This window comes from Halichoeres trimaculatus, unplaced genomic scaffold (genome assembly GCF_033239565.1).
Source record: "Halichoeres trimaculatus isolate MK-OKI-2021-1 unplaced genomic scaffold, fHalTri1.1 fHalTri1_scaffold_23, whole genome shotgun sequence".
Taxonomy (NCBI): domain Eukaryota; kingdom Metazoa; phylum Chordata; class Actinopteri; order Labriformes; family Labridae; genus Halichoeres; species Halichoeres trimaculatus.
This window is the reverse complement of record NW_027437201.1, coordinates 12,813,832-12,832,500: the sequence shown is the minus strand read 5'-3', so window position 1 is coordinate 12,832,500 and position 18,669 is coordinate 12,813,832. Positions and strand designations below refer to the sequence as shown.

General features: G+C 40.4%; 2 protein-coding genes across 3 annotated transcripts in view; one reads left to right on the top strand and one right to left on the bottom strand.

Annotated features, from left to right (window-relative positions):
* Window positions 1–18,669, bottom strand: part of slc38a10 (solute carrier family 38 member 10) — a 77,554-nt gene that overhangs the window by 34,115 nt on the left and 24,770 nt on the right. For both annotated transcript variants that reach the window (XM_074663233.1, XM_074663235.1), the window contains one exon: window positions 7,845–7,925. The gene's annotated coding sequence lies outside the window, so the exon portion shown is untranslated. The remainder of the gene's footprint in view (window positions 1–7,844; window positions 7,926–18,669) is intronic.
* Window positions 17,037–18,669, top strand: part of bahcc1b (BAH domain and coiled-coil containing 1b) — a 73,211-nt gene continuing 71,578 nt past the window's right edge. The window contains exon 1 of the mRNA XM_074663226.1: window positions 17,037–17,339. The gene's annotated coding sequence lies outside the window, so the exon portion shown is untranslated. The remainder of the gene's footprint in view (window positions 17,340–18,669) is intronic.

Here is an 18,669-nt window from a genome sequence, read left to right as displayed (position 1 = left end):
TATTAGAGCGGTTCAGCTGACTGAGATGTGTGATCATGACTCATAAAGTGGGTTTCAGTGGTTTGACTGTATGAATACACACACTCGAAGAATTTTGAATTCAATGATTCACTGTGAACGCTGTCCAGTAAGGAAAAAAAACAGGTACAGATGTTTTACACAGAGGACTGTTGATTTAAGATTTAAGTTTGACCCCTCTCTGTTAGGAGTTACAACTTTACTTCAATTATTTGCATAGAATTAATTGATTAATACATTATATAACTTATTATTATTATTGTTATTAATAATCATTATTAATGAGTCTTGAAAAAATAGATCTGGGGACTTTTGAGAATTACTTTTTACTGATTTCTATTGTTTTATGTCAGTAAAGTAGTACCCTTGTTACCTAACATACTCTACTTGTTCTATTTATCATATTAAGGCACTGTTTTCTTTTGTTTTACCATAAATAACTGGATATTTCATGTTATGTTTTTATTCATTTTACATATTTATTTCGAGGTCTTTGATGCTCTTTTCTGTTACTCTTATTTCATCCTGTCATACTGCAGCAGTCTGGCGTTAAGTTTCCATCTCATCGTCTCATCTTACCAGTTATCTCTAGCACTATGCCCAGCAGAAAAACGGGCGTAAAACACATCGTAATTTTAAAAATCAAACAAAACAAAAGAGGAGAATTGAACCCAGGGCATGCACACAGAGGTACAGTTACAAAACTGAATAAAAATAAAATAATAAGGAAAAAAAATCTGTGTTGTCATATCTTGTTATAAACATTGTACTCTGCAAAAATAACGGGCTGAAAATGTACTGTGATTTTACAACAACAAACAAAATAAAAAAGCCTCAGATAAGCACACTGATGACAGAAATATCTAAATTGTGAGCTGTAACATTTTTCACGTTTTTTTGACCTGAACAGTATAAAAATATAAAAACTGGGAATATTAATAGAAAATTATGTAATAAAATAAGAAGTAGCTCTGTCAACGCTTGACAAAGAAAATATCATATTTTGTGCAAATCTTGTGTTGAATATTTGTGTCCATAAATCTGTGGTTTTAAACTGGTGGTCAGTTAAGGAGACACACAGTACTTGGCTTATTTACCAAACAGCTATGTTCTTTCTGTGTTATTTTTGGTAATACTGTGGGTTTTCTGGTGAAATAAACCCTTGTCCTCTTTGGTTTTCTACCAATGCAAATCGGTAAATTCAAGCCACTACGCTTTCAGGGTGATCTTTTCGAAGTGTGATTTTAGTGTTTTTAATAACAATAGTGGATTTTATGATTCATTTTAGTGTTTTATGGCAAAAGATTTATTCATAAGCTCCCCAGGCTTAGATAATTTGTATAGAGAGACATATATTGTGATAGCAAAATTAAATATGTCATTTGTTCATTTTGGGATACAATATAATTGAAAATACTGGCTTTTTGCAGTGGACTTTATTAAAATCTTGAAATCCTCATATTTCCTGTGGTACTTGAATCAAACATAAAGGTGTGATAAAAATGATTTGATGGCTCACTGACTTATTTGCTGCTTCCTCATATATCTCTCTACTTTAGAGCAAGTTTTAATAATCATGAATGTGTCTGCTGGTTTAGAAAAATGCTTATAAATAACTTTAGCCTGGTTTTGTTCTCCTCCAGCTCACAAAGCTGCAGGTAAAAACCCTTCCTCCCTCCTCTTCCTCTGCCTCTGTTTGTAATTACTGTTTACACTGTTTACTGCTAAACCATCTTTTTGCATGTACTCATTTCACGCCAGACAGCCACAAAATTATTCAGCATTCTCACAATATGTGAAAGTCGCAGATTCATTTTTAGTTTGTGTGCAAGTAACAATGTGCCAATTTAGCCTGTGTAGCAGTTTGACCTTAAACACACGCTTTTAGACCTGAACCTGCTTATTTTACTAACAAAAGGCACGGGCGGATGGACAGACAGACAGACAGTTGCCCCTCCTGAACTAAATTTGGTAAATGTGGGGGCCCTATGCACATTTTACATAACGATTCTGCCCATTATTGCAATTTCAGAGATCCTACAGTGTGAGAACGACGAGCAATTTATCATTCATTGCAGTAAATCGCTGCGGAGACTGCATTTAATTGAGTTTGTATTGTGTTTCGTAGCTGGGTGCCTTTCTCACTATAGGGGTGGAGGGTGGGGGGGATTCTCACTCTGGCCATCCCAGAGTGGGGGTGGGGAGTGGGCCTAGGAGAGAGGAGGGGTCCACAAAAATCACTTGCTCTCCCCTCTGCACCGCCTCTGTCTTACCAAACAATCAACTGGTAGCAAAAAAAGGCATCTCTGATGTAAAGAGGGGCTGCAGATTCACCTATTGTGTTCACTAAGTGCCTGTGATTGGATGGAAAAGCTTTTCTGGTCCCTTTATTTCAGCGGATGTGGTGGATAATTAATGGAGGAGATAGATTTTTATTATTTTGTAAACAAACATCAGAAAATAGAAGGACATGCTGAAGAGAGCATCAACAAGTGCACTTCTTTAAACCCATAACCCTTTTATTTTGGTTGAAACTAGTCCATAAATTAAACCATAAATGAGGCTTTACCTGCATACCTGAGTTGTGTGATCGTCCATGTGAATGCCTGAATTATCGGACACATTGCACGTGCTGCACCCTGTTCTATTCCCCTTCACGTGACGACCACTTAGTTAATTTGCGTCTTAATTGTCTGCGATGCAATTATGGAGATATGGATGGTCTGCATGACGCCCATCAGAGCAGGCCGAGGAGCCGACTTGTGACGTCACAGAGTCCCAATTCTTGGCCACGGGACTTAAAACTTTCAGTCTTCTTTTTTCCCTCTCGTTTTTTCAAACATTTTTTCAGTGCGTCACATCAACTCCGCGTGCCACACAGTTCTGATCAACCATTTAAGAAAAATTTGAGCATGATGCAGCCATTCAAAACATCTGCAGGATGTATTATTAAAAACCATGTCTAGTCCTTAAAAATACCTACCCTTTAGCTTGTGCAGTGTTCAACCGAAGTTTACAGCAGCAGCTTTCTTAAGGTTTGAATAGATAACACACCTAGACACACTCAGAGGGAGCGCGCGCTGACACACAAGTACGCCCCATGCACACGCACACACACGTCACATGAACGTCTTGTTTGTCTTGCAAATTTCTAAATAATCAGGTAGGCATAAAACAATTACACTTGCCCGCAAGAAAGCACAGGCACGCAAAAGAGTCGTTTTAAACGCAAATTGGTTGCAACTGAAAAATGAAAACTTCATCTGCTTAGTATTAAAAAGATACGATGGGATACAAATGACGGTCTATTTGATCTGACAGTAAAATCCTAACAACAGAGTGCTTCACCATGGAAAAATAAAAAAAATACAACAAATTTTGCCCATTTTTTTTTTACATAAAAGTATCTTAAAGCGAGACGGACAAATATTGTCATTTTAAACATTACAATAAAGGAAGTTGGAAAAATTCAGGGTTAATTCAGTATTTTATTTCTTAAAGTCTATTATTTAGTCAAAATGAGTCACAAACTTTCAGAATGCAAAACATAAAAGGAAAATACACAGGTTCATAAAGATGACAGAAATTTGTTTTAACCATATTGATATTTTTAGTTGTACATTGTCATTAGATGTGTTTTTATTTAGCTATTTGTTTTTAAAATACCCTTTTTCTAGATGTATTTGTGTGGTTGGACTGTAACAAATAATACATTTTTTTAAATCGATTACAAATGATTCTAATAAATCTATTATATATATATATATATATATATATATATATACACACACACACACACGCACACATAAGTAATAACCTATCCAATCTATGACTGCAAATATCTTCTTTATTTTTTTTATAAAGTTTATATTTTTCTTCGTTAATAACTGTTTACCATATATTCCGGGAAATAAGGTAACATTCATTAAGTTCTAAAAATTAATACATATGTATATCATGAAACAAACCTATATGTTGTTGTTGGATCCTAAACTTAAGTGCAGCTCACGGAGAAGAAACACACATTAAAAAAAATCAACACCGCAATAGCTTCATGCGTGCGCTCTCTGCCAGTTGTTACGGTAAAATCCAGAGTTTGTGTTTTCTTCTTGTTGTTATTGTTGCTATTATCGCCTCATCGTGCTGCCACAGACGAGCTCTCCGTCCTGCTGCAGTCACTTTGAATTAACCTCACACACGTATACACACTCCTCACTGACTGCAGTAGCCCAATTCTCTCTCATACACACACACACACACACACACACACACACACACTCAAACTCTCTCTCACACATGCATGAAACGTTGCGTTTTCTAAATGATTGCACCTTGTCTCAGACAAAACGCTCAAACGCAAACACGTGTTATCGATCGATCTGAATTATGAGACACTATTTTAGAAAGGAGGACCGAGTGATGGAGTGTGTTTACAGTGAAACAGATACACAGACTGAAGAAAACACAAAGCTGTTTTTATGTGAGAAATGTTTACACCAAAGAGAAAAAGTTTGAATAAAATAATAGCGATAATATGTCTGTGATTTAATAAGCTGCTATTGCTCAGGCTGAGATCATTGGGAGGACTAAAAGCGTGTTCTTCAAAGTAAGCAGACCAGTTACTCTGAGTAATAATACAGAGAAGAGCTGCTTTTACACACACGGTGAGGGCAGACTCCTCTGGAGCCTGACTGCGATAGGAGAAAATCTCACAGGCAGCAAGAAAAGAGCATGAAATGCTTGAAGCGATGCTAAGATCACCGTCAAACTATTTTTAATCAGTCAGATTATCCAGAGTTTTTACATGTAACTTTAGCGTCCTGCAAAAAATATTTAATTTTTTTTTATTCATTCTAAATTTTTGAAGTAGAATGAATGCTGTATAGACATACACACACAAGCATACACACACCCACACCAGCTCACACACATACACACACAACCTCAACATGGCGTTTGTGGCTCGCCCACCCCAACAGTGATCGATTTTTAGGTTTCAATGATTTGTTTTTAATGCCCTAAGCGCAACACAACATTTTTAAAAAAATAAAGAACAGGCTACTAACAAAGAGCAGTTTGTCTTATGACCAAAAGAATTCCTCTTCCTTTAATTAATTACATTTTGGATTTAATCGATCATTATTTTCTAATCTAAAATCAAATTATTAACTGGTCTAAGATGGAATAATCAGATTCAGTCTTGGCTTTTATCTTTATTAATATTTATTTTATTTTCGTCGCTTGTTTTGTGGCTGCCTTTAGCAGTTTTATGTCCAATTCGTTTTATTTTTGTGCTCACGGTAATAAAAAAAATGTAAATGTGCTCAAATACTTTACACGAACTGATTCTTGTACACATTTTTTTAATCTAGTTCAATCTACACAAAAGAGAAACAAATTGTATATATTCAAATGTGTGTGGATATGCGTGTGTGTGTGTGTGTGTGTGTGTGTGTGTGTGTGTGTGTGTGTGTGTGTGTGTGTGAAAAAGAAAAAAAAAACCTAAATCAATTATAAAGCTAACATATGAGATTTTTTTTCTTATAAAACAGTCGCATGTGCTTACTGGCAATAAATTACAAAACAAATCATAAATTTCTCACCTTTTATACAAGAATTATTAGAAACAAAAAGAGGTAAAAGTCCCATTTTCCAATTTTCTTCTCTTCTGTTCCTCTTCGTGTTCGTCTTCTCGGTCAGATCTGTGTGAAACACGAGACGGAGCGCGGCTGAAACCCTCCCGCAGCAAAAGAAATCTCGTATGCAAAGAAGGCTTTTGAAAATGGCGCCCTGCAGCAAACGCCTCCCTGACAGCGAGGAGGAGGAGGAGGAGGAAGGAGCGAGGGGCAGAGGGGGGCGTGCCATGTGCGTCGTGTTACGCGCAATGGGGCTGTAGCCTCTGCTCCCGTGTCGGTTGTAGTATCTGGATTTAAAACCGTGCTCGGTACTCGCCGGTATAGCCTCACACGTAGACCCCCTCCCCTCCCTTCTCTCTCCTTTTCGTCAACAGCACGTCGGTACAACCATCGGAGAGACGCGCCGTGTCATTACGCACCGAATAAAAAGCGCACTTCGCGGAGGTCCGTGGCTCTTCAAGCTTCCCCATCCCCCATTCCCTTTCGATGTGTCTCTTTCTCTGCGAAAACACGGCGCTTTTTTCCGTTCCCTCCGAGACCTGCGCGTAAAAAGGACCTACAAATACGCGCCCTCATTCTCCCTGTTTTTATGGCTTCGTTCAGTCCTCCGCGTCGTGGCGATTTGGCGCACAACGATCCGTCTCCACATCCAAACCGCGCCATTCCGCTCGTTGTAACCGCGCAGTCTAGGCAGCAGCTGGGGCTTCCAGGGGAGAGCTGCGGAGAGGGGATCTCTCTCTCCCCCCTCTCTCTCTCTCTTCTATCTCTCTCCTTCCCTTCACGGCGGAGCAGCAGCGAGGGAGAAGGAGAGGAGGAGGAGGAGGGAGAAGGAGGGGAAAGCCCACGCTGATAGCTTGAGGGAGCCCCAGCGCGTTGTGCTGTGTGTCCGCGTGTTTGTGTATGTGTGTGTGTCTGCGTGAGTGTGTGTTGTGCGCGCGCGCATTATAATCGTTGCTAGGAAATCCTTTCTGTGGCTGCGCGAGGGAGGGAGGATCTACAGGCAGGATGAGTCCGCAGCTGCAGTTTCAAAAAAATCCTCCAAAAAAAGGAAAACGGCTCCAAGTTACTGCTCTTTTTCACTTCTCTCTTAAGGGAAATATATGGACTTGTGTAGCATGTTGTGTGTGCGTGCTTTTTATTGTGTGTATGTGTGTGTTTTCTGGTCATCTGTTTGTGTGTACACAAATGTTTACACGCATGTGTTTAAGTGTGCAGCTGTGAGTTATTCTGCACGTGCACACAGTGGAAGTGAGAGGCTACTTCATCCATAGTGATGGAATTGATTGAGAGCAGAGCCGAAGGTGTGTGTGTGTGTGTGTGTGTGTGTGTGTGTGTGTGTGTGTTACTGGTGGTATTTCCAGATAAATCACTCTCGGCTTGCAGAACAGTCAGTCCTCACCTATGTAAACGCACCCCTGAGGGCAACAGATTTATCTGCAAGAGGACGCTTCACCTCCCTCACACACTTATACTCACACATACACACACATCCCCTCCCCCATTTTTTCCTCCCTCTGCCCCCCCTTTTCCTCTCAGCGTGGAGATGGATGGCCCATGTCCCTTTTGTCTCGATGCAAATGGACTTTAACCCCGAATTAATGGATAACTCCCCAGAAAGGCCTAATAATGCTGGGCTCACATGATGCACACACTCACACACACTTTCACTGCTGGTCTCTGGTTTAAAAAAATCACAGCAAGACAGTTAAGTGTAAAAAGTTCTCTATCCAAACAAGAAAACAGCACAGGACTGTCATTGCGAGGAGCTTTTTCTGTCTGTGTTTTCAATTCTTCCTGAATTTAATCAAGTCCACAACTACTGTGTTTCACAGTAGATAAAAACCTACATCCCTCCTCCTCCTCCCTGTATGACCTCTAGAATGCAGAGACATCTCATTGTTGTAATTCTATTTATGTGCAGACATTTGAACTTTCAGGGCCTTGTCGTTTCCCTGTGCAGAGCGAGCACAACATGATGACAGACGCCCGGGTTTAACATGGATGTAGATATGATCCCCCATTAGCTGTGGCGCCATGCTGCTCCGCAACATTACCACGGCACTAAAATTTTATTTGAGCAGCCCGCTCGCTCAGGTTGATCAAGAAAAGGAGGAGGAGGAGGAAGAAGAGAAAAAGAAGCCTCAGAATGTGCATAAGAGATGTGCACTTGTTTTAGTTTGGTGAATGTACCTGTGCCAGCGAAACACCCGAACCTCCTCTGGAAGCTGCACATCAGGGGCAGAATTCATCCTGGAGAGAGGCCACTTGTTGCTGCAGGAGGAAGAGGAGAAAAGGAGGTGAAATCATTTCAGTCCAAGATGGATGTTTTAATGCATTTGCTTTATGCACAGTCCACCAAAACATGCCACATAAAGACATCTGACTCTGGATGATAGCAGGGAAGGGTGGTGTCATCAGATGTAGCAGTATAAAGTACATGTAGGTAAGTTTCTCCACCAGCAAATGTCAATAATGGCTCCTATTTGTCTTGAAGGTGATCAGACCCAATCAGAAGAACATTATCTGCTGCATGGATTAGCCCTGAGCTACAAAAACCAAACAGCAATTTTGGGTTTTCTTACGACCACATTTGGTTGAAATAAAACCAAACACAGAGCAGTATGATTATAAAAAAACACAGTCCCATAAACTATGGGAGTTTTTCCTACAAATATTGCTCGGAGGCCTTTCAGCAGCTTGTTTAATTTTCCTAACTTTTCAACTCATTACTCACTACAGCCTGACAATGAGCCGTAGAGACTGTGTGCACAAGCTGCTGCTGTGAGAAAAAAGATGATGGCAGATCAGAAATCAGGTCCACTTCACCTGGAGGAGTTTGTAGCTGTTATATTGCACCTGACCTCAAATGAACTCGATTAAAAGTCACTTAAAGTGACGTACTGCCTTCTTAGTTCAGTCTCCTGTCACTTAAGGCTTCATAAAGGCAAAGTGATAGATACTATGAATACATGGTTGAATGTGAACTAAACAGGTTTTAACTTCACTAAATCATGTTTAAAAAAAGTATCACCTGCTGGATAATCTCTGATTTTTTTCTGTGCCTGTGCATTAAAAGAAAAAGTTGGCAGTGCAGGAGTGTAACACCGTCTCTGAGAGAGATCAGTGACTTGCAGTTTGTAAGGCGTGCTGCAAGGACATTTTTCAGAGCAACACATTCAACCCATCAAATCCAGCACGGGTTTGTAAAAAAAGAGACACATGAAAGAACCATGAAAAACTGTCCTACACTTTCTGTTAACAATTTTTCAGAAAATGAATTCTCAGAAATTAAATAAAATCACGCAGTGTTCACCATGACCCACTTATTGGATTATTAAAAAAGACAGCTAATCTGCTGTTTTCCATCATAGAAGAGGATTAAGGCTAATGAAATGCATTTCTTTTGAAGGTGGACTTTTTTCTCTGAATTCTGACTTCAAACTCAGTATTCAACAAAAAGTCAGAATTTAAAAAAATATGGTCGAAGCCCAAAGAAAAAAAAATAGAAGCCATTTCCTTCTTTGTCACCATCAGTGACTTTTTTTCAGCTGAATGAAGCTTTGGCTTTGAAAGTTTACTTTAAGAAACACGTGTCACAAGCAAATGAAGCCAACATATTTAGTTCATTTATAGCTTTGAAACGAATACAGAGCAAGTGTCCAGAACTGATGTTGCTTTTTACAGATGCACTTCTTAAAGTGCAGCTCATAAGACTTCACATCAGGACAGTTCTCACCTGGGTTTTCCAAACTTGCTGCTTCAAGTCTCTACAGGCAGGACTTCATGTAAAATCAACACGGCTGTCCCCATGTATTGTTTGCATGATGAAAAGATATTCACAACAACAAGTAAAGCTAATTTCAGCACTATGTGTAGATTTTTGCCTTTTTTCAATCAGTACTTTCTGTATGTGGATCTTTTTACAGTGTCAGTATATTGGTGGGACAATAGCTTAATGGCAGGCAAAGATAAAGACAATAAGGATTCTTTATTTCTTGCTCGTCAATGATATAGATGAATTTTAGAATAAATCCTGCTCATCTCATTTTTCTTGCAGAAACTTTACAGAGAGGGCTGTAAGTGAAATTTCAGCAGTTTGCATTCACACATGCAGCTTCCTGAGATACTAACAGGAAGAAATCAGGAATGTAGTTAGTGCAAATTTACCATGTGACTAAAGTTTGTGCACTTATATATATATATATATATATTAATGTCTTCAATTTTATTGTTGCAGAGCAATCAATCAATCTTTATTCGCATTAGAGCCCGACCGATATGGGATTTTTAGGGCCGATGCCGATACCGATACTGGGGGCAAAAAAAACAATGATAAATAAGAACAAGCTGTAAACACAATAATAAATAAAGAAGTCAAACTGTCAACACCTTAAATAAATAAGTCAAACTTTAAACACAGTAAGTATGACAAGAAATTAAAAATGTAAAGACACAATGAGCAACTTAAATGACATAAAAACGACAAATTATAGTCTCACATTAGATAATGGTGGACGTGTGAATTAACAGTAGCATTTATCTCTGTTTATCTCACAAAAAAAGCAACTTATACGATGTTAAAACGTCATCCAATAGTCTTACATTAGATAATGGTGGACGGAGGGGGCGGGCACTCGGGCAGTGTGCAGCCCAACACGCAGACACACAGGAGCAGGAGTGAAAGAGTCTCCGCGGAGCAAAATTTTTATAATCGGCTACATTTTGGCCGATGTCGATTAATCGGTGACAGGCATAATCGGCCCGATTAATCGGTCAGGCTCTAATTCATATAGCCCCAAATCATAACAAATGTTATCTCTGGACACTTTCTAGAGGGGGAATAGAGGGACCAGAGGTAGTGACAGTGTTGTCACAGAGGTGAGATGGGTAAACAGAGCAGTGCTGTAACACAATGTAAACTCACATACTGGGAAATTAAGATTCTGCATTTGCGGGAATAATATGAAAGTATGAAGGTGTGTTGATGTGGAGCTTTCTAGCAACGCTTTTTAGACTCAAATAAAAAACAAAAATAAGGGCTTCGGGCTTCCCCTTCTTGATTCTGTCTCAAACACATAGTGGTGAGAGGAAACATGACCCCTCATGGCTATATTCTTAAAACAAATATGCTAAAGTGCTGCTGGGGAGCCAAAACATGTGCTAAGGTGCCAGCTTAGGAGGAAAAACACAAACAAAAAAACACTGGACAACATACAGAACTTAGTGCCCACTCTGGTGGCAGGAACACGCTGTATGTGCCCTTTTTCTTACTTTCTGCCCCTCCTCTTCAAAAAGTCTAAGCACGCCACTGCACACACATCACACACACTTCACTGTGACACACCCTGTGGTTATGTGCACAGCGAGACAGGTGTCAATCTCTGTGACTCACAGTCTTAAGAAGTGGTCTAATTAGCAAACAGCTCTGAATGTCAACTATATTTATTTTGTTGTCGTCAACAAAGACTCAGACTTTTACATCAGAGCAGATTCATCTATTTGAAGTAAGTTTTTCCAGTGGTCTTAGTGAGCAAAATCTTGAGAGTTTACCAACAGAGCATCTGGATTCTGGATAGTTTTATTCATATGTGTGTGAAAGTCCTGACAGCTTCCTGGAGTTTTGCGTCTTAGCTACACCTGCAAAATGTTTCCTTCACTGTATAGAGAGATTTTTTTCCCCATCAGTCTCCTGGGGAAAAATTCCATGTGACGCTGAGTTGAGGAAATATTCAAGAATATTCACTGAGGATGGTGAAGTTGATATCAGGTGTTGGGTGGAGACTGGACAAACGCGTAACAGGATGACTAAAAATATCTGAGTCTGTGGATAGAGTCGTTATCATCCTGCCTCCTGAGATTCAAACCCACCCAGCCCACCACCCACGAGGACATGTGTGAACAAGCAACTTTGGATGATTGTGACGGCGGGGAAAGAGGCTGGAACGACAGAATGTGCCTTAAAGAAAGATAACTCTTCCATTTATTCAGCATCAACCTCTTCAAAGGGAGACAGTGAGTCAAACTGGAGGCAGAAAAAACAAAAATGAAAGCGAGTAAAGGGTCCAAGCTGATTTGATCAGCACAGAGATGACCTTTGACCCCAAATCTGGGCCTGTGAACTCAGTTCAGACACACTTCCCTTTTCTCCTCTATGCGGGGATCACATGACTCCGGTCGGCCATGCCAGGGCCGCGTGATGCTGCTGCAGATGTGGAAGGAAGAAAGAAGAAGGGAGGGGGGGCAAAAATTATAAAAGGAAGAAAAGAAGTTTTTAGTGAAAGATTGGATGGAGAACAAGGGCTGGGGGGGTGACAGAGAACAAGCAAACACGTCAGCAGACTGCGAGGAGCGGGGTGGGGTTGTGGTGGTGGTGGGGGGCCACAAAGCTAGCTTTGTTTCTGATCTGGCTGCAGAATTAGCAGCTGCAATAAAAAAAAAGAAAAGCTTAGAGAGGAGAGGATGGACGCACTGTGGTGTGGAGGGGCACGACTTTTAAGAGATGTCTCTGTTTGTCACTTTAGCGCGCTGCGGTTTAATGCCGCCTCGTAGAATATGCACACACACGCCATAACTCACAGAGAGGGATGAAGACCTACATGGCTGTTCAAGATAAAGGGAGCAGTGTGTGTCCGGTGATGTAACAGCCTTTTATGAGTGATATGCATTACAATATAAGAACCGAGATGAAAGATTCCAGAGCCATTTCCCAGGATGCTTTGCTCTTTTCGCTCACCCCTTTGTAGCTGTTTCAGTTATGCAGCTATGTTCACCTACGGGGTCACCAGGCCTCTATAAACGTGTGTGTGTGTTTCCATGCAGGCTGCTTAATGTGAGTGTGTGTGTGCAGCCTCCAGGGCAAACAACGTCCGTTCTTGAAAAGTCACATGACCACGCAAACTGCTAAAAAGCGGCACCATCTTCAGGTCCGGTGGCACCTTGAAGTGTTTTCCATTTGCCCAAAAGAGGAGGCGGCGCTCAAATTGGAACCAGAGACAGGTTTAGCGTCTGATTCTTAACCTATCGCAGCTGTGTCACACACAAACATATCAGGAGTACACACACACACACACACACACACACACACACACAAGCCGTGTCTGAAGCGGGTTAAAAGTGAGCAACTGTATTACACCACAGCAAATGAGAAGCATCCAGAATCTCCAACATTTGTCCACGTTTATCAATAACCGCCATATGTGCACAACGCCATGCACAGCTTAAGGAGCTTGTTGGAAACACACACGCCAAATGTTCCACAGGATGAGTATTGTCTTTTCTTTTTTGCAGCTGCTGGGTTTTGTAACGACTATTACAGATGTTTCCTGTGTAAATGTGTTTACAGCATAATCACAAAGAGAACAAATTTTTGGTAAACAACTTGGAAAATTTAATTATTCAATTCTCTTTCAGCTCTCACAGAAGAAAAAAAGAACCCAGCATGGAGACAGAACTCTGTTCCAACAGGTACTCCAGCAGCTAACTCACTTTATTAGAAGGAATCTGACCCACCTGACACCTTCAACACTATCTCACCAAGGTGTGTTTAGCCGACACAAACAGAGTGCAGAGCAGAGAAGAGTTTCAGCCCTTAACCGTCCGTGTTTGGGATCCTTCTAATGAGAGAAGCGGAGGGTCATGTTTCAGGCTGCAGGCGACGGTTTGAGCGTAGCAGAACTGTCCTTCATCAGCACTGAAGTAGATGGATGAGTGAGTGTGAGGATGGCGTTTCTTCAACTGGTGGATGGAAGGGCCAGTTTGTGTTTACAGCAGAGGCTGCGGTTGAAAGACGAGAGCCAGGAGGGTCACAGCTAGGAAAGCAAAAACACCAGAAGCAAAATAGTTTACCTGTGTTCTTTTACTACATCTATTGTATTACAACTTTACCACCAAGACAAAAAAAAACAACTTGGCAATAAATGCCATCCCGGTACCGAATGACTGGGACATTCATTTTGGGATATAATACTCAATTTGAGGTGTTAGACACTCATGTGTCAGTGTAACGTGTTGATTTTTTAGAGATGGCAGTGTCAACTTGTTAAGTAAAATGTAATTAAGGGCAGAAGCTGACTCTGTGTTTTAAATGGTGTGTTTTTTTTTCCATTAAGCACACTGTACTTTAGCAGCCACCGTGTCTTCCTGCTTCCCACTAATGCTGGGGTGGAAAATGGAAACACCACTACACACCTCTGAGTTGCTGCATTTCACATAGAGGATCCCTCAGTCGACTGGTGGACAGTGACAGATGCTTTGTGTTGAACTGAAACATCGCTGAAGTACAATGGGTTTGTGCCACTGCCTAAGAGCCAAGCATACAGGTGAAGCTGAACAGACTGAGGTAAGCCACCGCAACGCAGACACTGGCAGAGCTTCATTTTTGGGGTGCACAAACTGCCTGATGTCTGAATTTTCCCAACTAATAGAAATGATTCAACTGGAAATAAGAATATAAAAAGATATAATTTTATTATTTATTGAAAGTTAATTATTTAGAATTGTAACTTATATATTAATGCATGTTACATAATCTAAAAGCTAGTTTCAATTTTGTTTTGAAATAATCCAAATTTATCTGAACAAATCATCAAACTCTGAGGCATCAACTTTTTTTTTTTTTTTTAATAAATGCTCTTTTTTAATGTTTTATTTTTCTTTTAGCAGATTAATCGCTGTAACCCTGTCTTATAACAAAGTCCTGGTTTAGGACCAAACTGGTTTAACAGTGCTGCATTTATTTCAGTGATAAATCTATAAATCAAGATGTTAAAACATGTTTGCAATTTCAAATGTACAACTTAAATGTGATAAATCACAATGAGCTACAAATTAAAAAAAAATTAATAAAAAATAAATAGATAAATAAATAAAAAGATTCATAAATAAATAAAAATAATAAAGTAGTTACTTGTAATTTAACATCAATTACACAGGCCTAAAAACTCAAATTCTGCATGAAAATGGACATCAGAGAATTCAAAAAAATTTGCAAAGATGATGAGGTCTAACTGCTGAGGTGGAAATTGATGGTTAAAATTAAGATACGTAGCCTATCTCTAATCTCACATAAAGGAGTCAAAAATTAGTGCAATATTTCTTATGGTTCTATGAAATTCATTGCACACTGGTTGTCAATTTAAGAAGATTATGACTTTGGAATCTAGTTTACTGCAACTAATAAATATTGTACTTTAGCCTGAATTCAGTGAAAGTATAATTTAGGGTTTGACTAACTGCAAAACCCACAATGCAACAGCAGGCCATTTTACAGACAAATAAAGGTCACGTTCCTGTGTGGGCGTGGCCATACCATGACCCTCCCACTTCCCCTTCCCATAAATCCTTTCAAAGGCAGAAGCCAAAACCAAATTGGAAGGATTTATGTGTGTATTGTTTCTTTTGGTTCTTGAGAACAGTTTCTATTTTTCATCACTGTGATGAGGGCAGCGCTGGGTTTTTTTAGGAGGCCTGAGCAGAATCGCTCAGTTTGAACTTTGTGAGTTTGTTTAAGTGGATTTGCCTGTTGGGGCTGGTAAAGCATATTTCTTGTTGTTGGATGGAAACGTCTGATGTCAGCTCACTGACCCTCTGAATATAAATAACAGATCCAGGGAAAGGTTCTGTGTGCTCAAACTAAAATAATTCACAGTGTTTTGTTTAAAAATTAAATCAGGAATATGAATCATTGACAACATCTGGAGGGCTGGGAACTTTCTTGTTTTGACAGTGGAATTATTTTAACATTTTTATTAACTGAAACAGGGAAAAGATTGAGTTTTGACTCTCCTGCTCTCTGTCACGTAATTCTGTAAGACTTGAAACAATCAGTTGAAATTTGCTGTTTCTGAGGGGCGGGTTCGTAGTTTTTAGGAGGTCTAGATAAAATAACAACAATGAGTAAACCCCTGCAGACTAATTACCGCTGTTATTTTAATAGAAGCTGTAGCAGACTGCATTTCCACCGAATTGAAATGAATTGACAGAAACCTGTTCCTCATTTTCCCCCAGACCTCCTGGACCCGCCTCTCAGGGGCGCCCTGAGGTCCCCGCACCCCAATTTGGGAATCCACCCCCCTCTTCCCTTCTCCTCCGCCACCTCCTGTCCCATTCTTCAAAACCCCACAGGGCACTCGGCCTCCGCTTCTAGGTCCAGACGCGGCGATGCAGGGGTTAACGTGGTGACGTGGTGCTCCCGAAGCGCTGACCCACGAGGGCAGCCTGTGGGGGCGGCAGGAGGGGGAGAAGAGAGGAGAAAGCCGAGGCTGAGGTGCAGTTTGGGAAGGAAGGAAGGAGACTCCGAACAACCCCTGCGCTTTTTGTAATAATTCCCAAACTACAGACTGCTTCTGCGGCTCGTTTGTTTTACGCATATCCAGTAAAACAAGAATGGAAATAATGTGTTTGTGTGTCTTTTTACTGCACTGACTGCTTTGAGTCACTTCTTTTGTTTCTTATTCCAGAGCGGAACAACGAAGCACGCTGAGCTTCGCTGTCTGCGGAGCGATCACCGGAGATAAATTCACTTTTACGCACAGGCTTGTCCGGATCGTTTGGACTTGATCAGTGGCTGCGGGGCGAAACGCGCAGAATAAAAACTGTGGACTCTTTAACGCCTGTGCTAAATGTTTATGGTGCTCTTTTACAATTGATCCCGTGTGTCGGTCGGTCAGTCATCCCGTGAACAAAAATTCTCAGAAACTCAGTATGGCTGCTAAATATAGCAGGCATAAAAGCTGGTGGTGGTGCATTTTGAAAAGGTGGGTAAACTGTGACCTCTGAGCGGAAACTGCCGTTCTGATACCACCAATTTTAACAAACATCTCAATTTCTCTGAAGAAACGTTGCCATTTTTTAAGCATTCATAAAAAGTTCAGAGACAAGCTATCCCTCCAAAAAACCTCCAGGGGAATAAAACTTTGGGGATTTCGAATCAAATCTCACAAATCAGAAAGATGCGCGTAACAGGCCTCGTTCAACCCTCCTCCACCTCTTCCATACATAGACTCAGTTCAACACAATCACACTGCAAAGGAATAAAACAACATTTAGAGGGGTGCGTTTGTGCGTAAAAGTGTCTGAATCCTACTTTAAGTTTGTACTGCACATGTTTGATGGTTATGATGAGAGTGGGTGTATTCCTTGTGTGTAATGAGCTTTCTTGGTGATGTCCCTTTGCCCCCTCCCCTGATTAGGAAAAAATCTGGGAAATGCAAGAAAGCTCCCTTGTAGAGCTAGAGAGACAGAGAGAGTAGATAGGGAGGAGAAGAAGACGGAGAAACTTTCTCCATCACTCCCCAGTTTCATATGAGCGCTTCAGCTGCATTGTGGGAAGGAGAGTAAGAGAGAGAGTGTGTATGTGTGTGTATGTGTGTTTGAGGGGAAGACAGAGAGCGAGAGAAAGAGGGACGCGTCATCCAGACATAAATTTGCAGTTATACAGCCTCATGGAGACTCGCATCTACAGGATCCGGAGCTTGTAGTCGGGAAAACCCCTGAGTGGATAAATCCAGCAGAGAGCTAACGTGTGAGGAAGCGGAGAGCTATTTAAGTCTTTACATGTGAAAGGTCCGGATACAGCGTGGAGAGGGTGTGTTTTACCCCCGAGTTGTCAAGTCTTAGGAGGAAGAGAGACTTTTGGGGGGTTAAAATTTGAGCTAAATCCAATTGATGGAGAAGATCCGTTGATAGGTATGTGTTTGGTTTTCATTCAAATCCTCTGTTATTGTAATTTATCCAGCGACGACTATGACATTAAAGCTTGTGCTTCTTCTGTGGAGTTTTGGCACTCAGCAAATTTTTGCATTTTGTATTTGAAAAGCCTGATGAGATTTTAACGTAACTCGTGTGTTTAATCCCGTGATCGGGCTCTTTGGGCGATTTGTATATTTGTTCTCATGAGTTTTTAGAAAGGGCTGCAAAAGCTCTAGCAGTCAACTTTTTAATTTTTGATCAAAACTCAAAAATCTGCGTATTTACTTTGACGCACCACACAATTATCAAAGTGCAACGACTGAGGATGATTTTGATTTAAACACAACACATGCTGGCTTACGCACGCGTTTGAGTTTAAACTAAATCATTTTATTTGAGAGTTAATTTTACTATGATGAAAAAGTGTAATCAGTTGGGGCCTCTTGGAATTGTATGTGCCAAACTATCTACTCACACTCACACACACACACACACACAGACAAACACACACACGGTGATTGAAGCATGTAAAGTGTAGCTCCCTTTAGTTTAGTCGAGCGGCTCTGCTGTTGGCTGTTACAGTGTGTCAGGCTTACTTGTGTTATATTAAGTTACACTGTGACACTGGACGAGGATACTGAGTTGCTTCTGATCATCCCTACGCGCGCACACATACAGACACAGTGCGTTAATATTGTTGTTCATGGAGCAGTCACTAAGATATGACGCACGACTTTTTCTGCTCACATTCCAATTTGCTTTAGTTTTAAAGAATGCATATAAAGGGTAAGAAAGTGTGACACAACTTGGATTTGGATATTGATGGAAAAGTCTTGCAATAAAATACCTACTTTAACTCTTTAAGACTTTATCTTAATTTGAGTGTATTAGAAGCTAATAATTATTACTTTATTCCTGCGCTTTCGTCACGGGGTGTTAAATGAGGTCGTATCCACTCGAGACAATCATTAGATTCACTTCCAGAGAATGTTTGGCAACGTATAACTTTGTCTTAAAACTGACACGCTGCCTTGACTGAAGCAGGGTTTTAATCAAATATTTACTTTACTTAGATCGACTGCTCCTACATTTACAGTGAGTTTCTGTTAATTTCATTAATTTTACGCTATTCCACAGAAGGTACATTTAGGTTATTGGAAATAAGTTGTTGTCTACTTTGGGCAGTGAGGAAGAAGATACCGATTTAATCTATAAGGTTTGATCTGAAGTGTTATAGCAGTGAGGTTTGCGTACAAAATCACCCTCTTCTTGTAATTTTTGCAGGTTATAAAAGTTTGACGCTGACACACGCCACAAGTTTTCCTGT